The sequence below is a fragment of the Salmo salar genome, chromosome 11 (assembly GCF_965601325.2).
Source record: "Salmo salar chromosome 11, fSalSal1, whole genome shotgun sequence".
Classification (NCBI taxonomy): Eukaryota; Metazoa; Chordata; class Actinopteri; order Salmoniformes; family Salmonidae; genus Salmo; species Salmo salar.
In genome coordinates, this window is record NC_138301.1 from 108,242,428 (window position 1) to 108,249,108 (window position 6,681).

Below are 6,681 nucleotides of genomic sequence, written 5' to 3' on the forward strand. Positions count from 1 at the left end.
CCACAGACCACTTCTCAGTTCCTATGCTTCCTGGCTGATGTTTTGGTCACTTTTGAATGCTGGCGATGCTTTCACTCTAGTGGTAGCATGAGACGGAGTCTACAACCCACACAAGTGGCTCAGGTAGTGCAGCTCATCCAGGATGGCACATCAATGCGAGCTGTGGCAAGAAGGTTTGCTGTGTCTGTCAGCGTAGTGTCCAGAGCATGGAGGCGCTACCAGGAGACAGGCCAGTACATCAGGAGACGTGGAGGAGGCCGTAGGAGGGCAACAACCCAGCAGCAGGACCGCTACCTCCGCCTTTGTGCAAGGAGGAGCAGGAGGAACACTGCCAGAGCCCTGCAAAATGACCTCCAGCAGGCCACAAATGTGCATGTGTCTGCTCAAACGGTCAGAAACAGACTCCATGAGGGTGGTATGAGGGTCCGACGTCCACAGGTGGGGGTTGTGGTTATAGCCCAACACGTGCAGGACGTTTGGCATTTGCCAGAGAACACCAAGATTGGCAAATTCGCCACTGGCGCCCTGTGCTCTTCACAGATGAAAGCAGGTTCACACTGAGCACGTGACAGACGTGACAGAGTCTGGAGACGCCGTGGAGAACGTTCTGCTGCCTGCAACATCCTCCAGCATGACCGGTTTGGCGGTGGGTCAGTCATGGTGTGGGGTGGCATTTCTTTGGGGGGCCGCACAGCCCTCCATGTGCTCGCCAGAGGTAGCCTGACTGCCATTAGGTACCGAGATGAGATCCTCAGACCCCTTGTGAGACCATATGCTGGTGCGGTTGGCCCTGGGTTCCTCCTAATGCAAGACAATGCTAGACCTCATGTGGCTGGAGTGTGTCAGCAGTTCCTGCAAGAGGAAGGCATTGATGCTATGGACTGGCCTGCCCGTTCCCCAGACCTGAATCCAATTGAGCACATCTGGGACATCATGTCTCACTCCATCCACCAACGCCACGTTGCACCACAGACTGTCCAGGAGTTGGCGGATGCTTTAGTCCAGGTCTGGGAGGAGATCCCTCAGGAGACCATCCGCCACCTCATCAGGAGCATGCCCAGGCGTTGTAGGGAGGTCATACAGGCACGTGGAGGCCACACACACTACTGAGCCTCATTTTGACTTGTTTTAAGGACATGACATCAAAGTTGGATCAGCCTGTAGTGTGGTTTTCCACTTTAATTTTGAGTGTGACTCCAAATCCAGACCTCCATGGGTTGATAAATTGGATTTCCATTGATTCTTTTTGTGTGATTTTGTTGTCAGCACATTGAACTATGTAAAGAAAAAAGTATTTAATAAGATTATTTATTTCATTCAGATCTAGGATGTGTTGTTTAAGTGTTCCCTTTATTTTTTGAGCAGTGTACATTCAGTATTGAAATATTGTAAATTACTGTTTTATAGTAGTGTTAGGTTTAAGCACTTTGTGTATGTACAGTCATGGCCAAAAGTTTTGAGAATGACACAAATATTGATTTTCACAAAGTCTGCTGCCTCAGTTTGTATGATGGCAATTTGCATATAATCCAGAATGTTATGAAGAGTGATCAGATGAATTGCAATTAATTGCAAAGTCCCTCTTTGCCATGCAAATGAACTGAATCCCCCAAAACTTTTGGCCACGACTGTACATGTTTACAACCTATGACTCAGTATAGAACTTTGAACTCACTGTTAGAATAACTCAGTCAAATCCAGCAGTGATTTCTAAGAAGTGGAAAGTGAAAGTGTGAGAGCAGCACCTGTCTCTCTTGTGTGTGTACATGTTTAACTATACTTGTGGGGACCAAACATACTTTGACACAATACGAAGGGTTTCTCATGTGAAAAATTGCTTAAAGTCTGGGAAAAATCCTCTCCCCTGTAACTATTCCCCAGGTTGTTGTTGAGAATGTGTTCTCAGTCAACTTACCTGATACCAGAAGGGTTAAATAAAAATAAATAAATGTCTGCAAGAACATAAGGGGAGGGTAGTGTCGTGTCTTTGGCTATGCCGGATTAAGTGATATGACATGCTAACCTATAAAATTCTTTCTCTGTAATTAATATTACCTGATTAAGCTAATCATGTAAATGTAATTAACTAGAAAGTCGGGGCACCACGGAAGAACGTTTATAGAGCTGTTATCTTCCGAATAAACTCTTAAAATACTTAGTAATATTTTACATCGATAGCAGTCAATATTAACCCTTTTCTTATTTTCAGTCTCATAATGAAAGTTGTAAATTCTTGGCTATCTTCACGAACCCTGGCTAACAAGTTGAATCAGCAATACAAAATTGGGTTTAATTATTTATTTACTAAATACCTAAACTAATCACACAGAATTACATATACACAGAATACAAATGATGTCATACAGAAAACGTCCTGGTGGACGGAACCTGTATGATGGCTGGTTACACAAAGGAAAGGGGGTTGGGCTTGAATGAAAGAGCGGGAAGACTTAGGAACGAAGAAACAGCAGCTATGCTATCGTAAATACATTATCTTATGCATTACTAAATTACCGCCCATTTGGAAAAGGAAAACGCAATAAATATTTACTCTGAGCTGCGCTTCGGTAGGTTGGTCGTAGATGCTGGCCGGGTTGGCCAACAGATCTTCCTGTCCTCGGAAGAATGTCAATGGTGGTAAAGTGGATACGTGGTGGTATCTTCGTCTGGTTGTTAGACTGGATCCGTCGTCCGTCCTTTCCTAGCCCACGTCTACAGCGGCCGCTGCTAACTCAACGGCTAGGAAGTATCACTTCTGTAGTGAATAAGCTCAAAGTTCATACCATTCGCCACCAAAGCTCACGCTGAGGTTGGCTTAGTTCTGTACTTGACGTGTGTCCTTCTAACGTAGAGGCTGCAGACCTCACGTACTGGAACATGTGGTTATCTTTTCGTCAAAGGCTTATATAGTGGAGAGGGGGAAGGATGTGTTTCATCGTTTATAACCCCTGTCTCTTCACAGGGGTGGGCCACTGATCAAGCAGGGCACTTTCCTTATGAAAACCCAATTCTCTCATTTCGAAGCTAAAATTACATTTAATCTCCTAACAAACAATTTCAATATCAAACATTTCAATTGCATAACAATTCCATGTTACTCTGATAACTAGAGGGTGTATACTTTCTCAGGTACAGTTTATGTCGTCCTGTCATCAGTCATAATGTCTCAGATGACAACCGAACTGACATCCATACTCATTACGTTCCCAAGCATATTTCCAACTGGTTTTATTACCAAAATATGGTTCCTTTTCCCCATTTGTTTGATGTTCCCAGACTCTCTATATTTAACACAGGCTATTCAAGTCCTTCAGTAGGGTCAGAAAGAGAGGGGAAGGGAGAAAGGTATTCATGGGGGGGTCATAAACCTTACCCACAGGCCAACGTCATGACAGTAGCCTTTTGACATTTTATTGAAACAGTTTTGTTGGTCTTTTGTATGCTTCAAATGATGAGAAATGTCTGGCTGTCTGGGTTAGAGGGGGCCGGGATGGCCTTCTGGGGGGCCTGGATGGCCGGTGGGCTCTGGGGGGCCAAGATGGCCGTCTGGAATTGGGGGCCCGGGTGTATGAGCTTTAGGGGCTGGGGGCGAAGGCCACTGTACAGGGAGTGTTCAGGGGGCATGACACACTGGTCATTGTAGAGGGAGCGCTCTGGGAGTTTGGTCCAATGACCACTGGAGGTAGAGCACTTGACACTGGCCACTGGAGGGGGAACACTCTGGAGGGGTGGCACGTTGGGTTCATGACTAGGTGTCTGGTATCCATCCCATCTTGGCTGGGGATGGTTGTAGCTGGCTGGCTGCTCAGGGTGGGCATAGGGAGCCTGGTAATGCTGAGCTGGTTGTTGGACTTGGGCCTGGTAATGCTGAGCTGGTTGCTAAGCTGGAGCCACTGGGCTTGGCGCTAAATAAGGTTGGGCTGGTAGCTGAGCTGGGGCCTGGGCTAGGCCATAACATGGCTGGGCCCGGAGGCTAATGGGGCTGAGCTGGGGCCTGACTGGAGCCTTGTATAGCTGGGCCAGGGTTTGGTAGGGCTGAGCATGGTGCTGGAGCCTGGTATGGCTGGAGGCTGATAGGGTTCAGCCTGGCTAGTGCTGAGCCAGAGACTGGTAGTGCTGAGCCGGGATAGGACTGACCGGGAGACTGGTAGGGTTGGGGTAGTAGTGCCCAACGGAGGTCAGGGGCCGACTGGGTTCTAGAATACCATTGAGGTCGTGGGTCTGTCCAGCATACTGTATGTAGGCTTGACGTTGTGACCTTTACTGCAGCCCCTGGGTCGGATCAGGTGGTAAGGTGACGAGGTAGTGGATGACGGGTGGAGCCTGTAGGCCGCTGGGCTGGGATCCATGGGACTGGGGGATAGTGCTATCTAATCCGTAGGACTGGTTTGCTCTACCTCCACTCACGGTACGAACTGGTCTCTGGAAGGTTATGTGATCATCTGGGGAGGCCGGGATGGCCTGGATTGTGTTGAGGCCTGGATGGCCTGTGTTGAGGCCTGGTACCCTGTGTTGAGGCCTGGTACCCTGTGTTGGGGGGGTTATCCGAGGGGCTCTGAGGTACCGGAACACACTGAGAAAAAAAGTGTCAAACACAACGTAGCTGCCAAGTAGTCTACTGTCTATGGTGATGAAACGGACAGCACTCTCCAAGGTGCTAATAAATTCAAAGCATTATAGGCGTCACTGCAGTATGCCCACATACTTGAGTATAGCTGCTGGGCTTACACAAGTCCGATATTTCTTATAGTCTAATTTTCTAGACATCAATGTAGAGCAAAATGTTTAGACGACACTGCAGAACACCTGCCATACGCACACATACTCAGCTGTGGGGCTTACAAAGCCCCAATTTCATATAATTTTCAAGACATCAATGTAGCAGTAGAACAAATATCACAATATCGGAATATAACTTCAAATAAAATAAATCAATGTAGGCTACAGCAGAACACACATATGAGAATATATAGGGGTCCTGCCTATGTGATAATATGAAGCACATATTCAGATTACAAACTAGTTCTGTGCTGTGAAGGTATAGGAAAGAAATGTCCTACCTTAGTTTTCAAAACCTCCCACAATGACTCTCCCTTCTTTTTTTGAGTGTTAACCTGGGTGTCCTCTTGAGCCTTGTCTACAAGGCTTGCTGCCACCAAATGCGCATCGGTTCAGGCATGTTAAAAAAACTTTTTTCTGAGGGCTCTTTGTTTTGTTTAATCCCTCCAGTCGAACCAAACTCCAAAACTTTTTGGATGTTATACAGGCCAACTTTGAATTCTGCATGACAAGCCAGGGGTTATATGTTTGCTTGCTCTTGAAATGCAAATTGCACTTCATCGGTGGATGCACTGCCCCCCTCCCCCCAGCTCCCCTTCTGCCTCTCCTGCTGAGTCTGACCCACTAGTAGGCCTACTTGCGGTGCCGGTGGTGATGCTAAACTGGCGGGATTAGCATCGCCATCAGGAACAGTTTCCCCCTCACTTCTCTCCTCTGGCACTGACAGTTCTCTGGTTCGTTCTGGGTTCGATTCACCATCTTTCCCTGGATTTTTGAACTTGAAAAATGTCAAACTTTCCTTTTCTTATACATTTTTTATTTGGCTTTCCTACTTGGTACCGCTGTTTTGTTCTGTTCGCATTCATTCGCATTTGCAGTTGTGTCTGTATTCTAAGCCAACTAATATTCAGTATTTTTCTTTGCATGCATGAAAACTAGGCTACTATTTTCAGCATTTAGTTTGCATTATTTTGGTAAGACAGCTGTGTGTATGGCTGCATTCACATTGGGTGTTGGTAATAGGCAGGGACAACCTATCATTCTGTTTTGAGCCCCACATTTTTAGCTAAAAAAAACAAAAAATATGTGGGGGGCTTGCATGTTATTTTGGTATTAATACGTGTCACATATCAGTTTGCAAACAATGTTAAAAAATATATATAGTTAATAAAGCCACATACAAACATGGTCTGTTTCTTGTGTAAGGCAGCTCCAAAATGCAGGTGTTTCAGTCTAGCTTAGTGCTTTCTGTGGTGGTGAGGCAGCCAGTGAAAAATACGGAGCGTAAGGGTTGGTAATGTTCTCTTCTTGCGCCGTGATTGGCTCAGTGTTCTGTGACTTATGGGGACACTATGTCACTGCCAAGTCTAAGGGTAGTTGATAAGAGAATTATCTAATAAAGGTAAATGAATCAATAAACCATGATGAATTATTAGTCATACAGCATGGTTAATGAATAATCAATGTAATGATCAATGTCGGGATCGATTGGTCTGATTAGTTCCGGAAAGTCCAGGAACCACTGGAGAGAGAAAGAAATGTGTGTATGCAATTAGTATAGGGAGCTACAGAAGCAGATGGTCAAGGGAGTAAAACTTCAAAGAGTTCCTAACCTTGAAGGAAAGGAACAGGCTGAGCCAGAATGTGATAAACAGCGTGAGAAGTCAATGGGGGTTGCAGGTCACCAACAGATTGTGTGTAAATGCATGTGCGTAAGTAAGCAAGAACTATATAATGACTGTTTTGTTATCCTGACGCCAGAACGTTCTCTGAATAAAGCTACAGAAACCTTTTGCAGAAAGCTGAGTCCTTGCCTAATTATTTTAACCCATTGTCTTACAAACCTTGGGCATTATTCAAGGCAAATTGATTATTGATTGTTATCATCAAGATATAAAATTC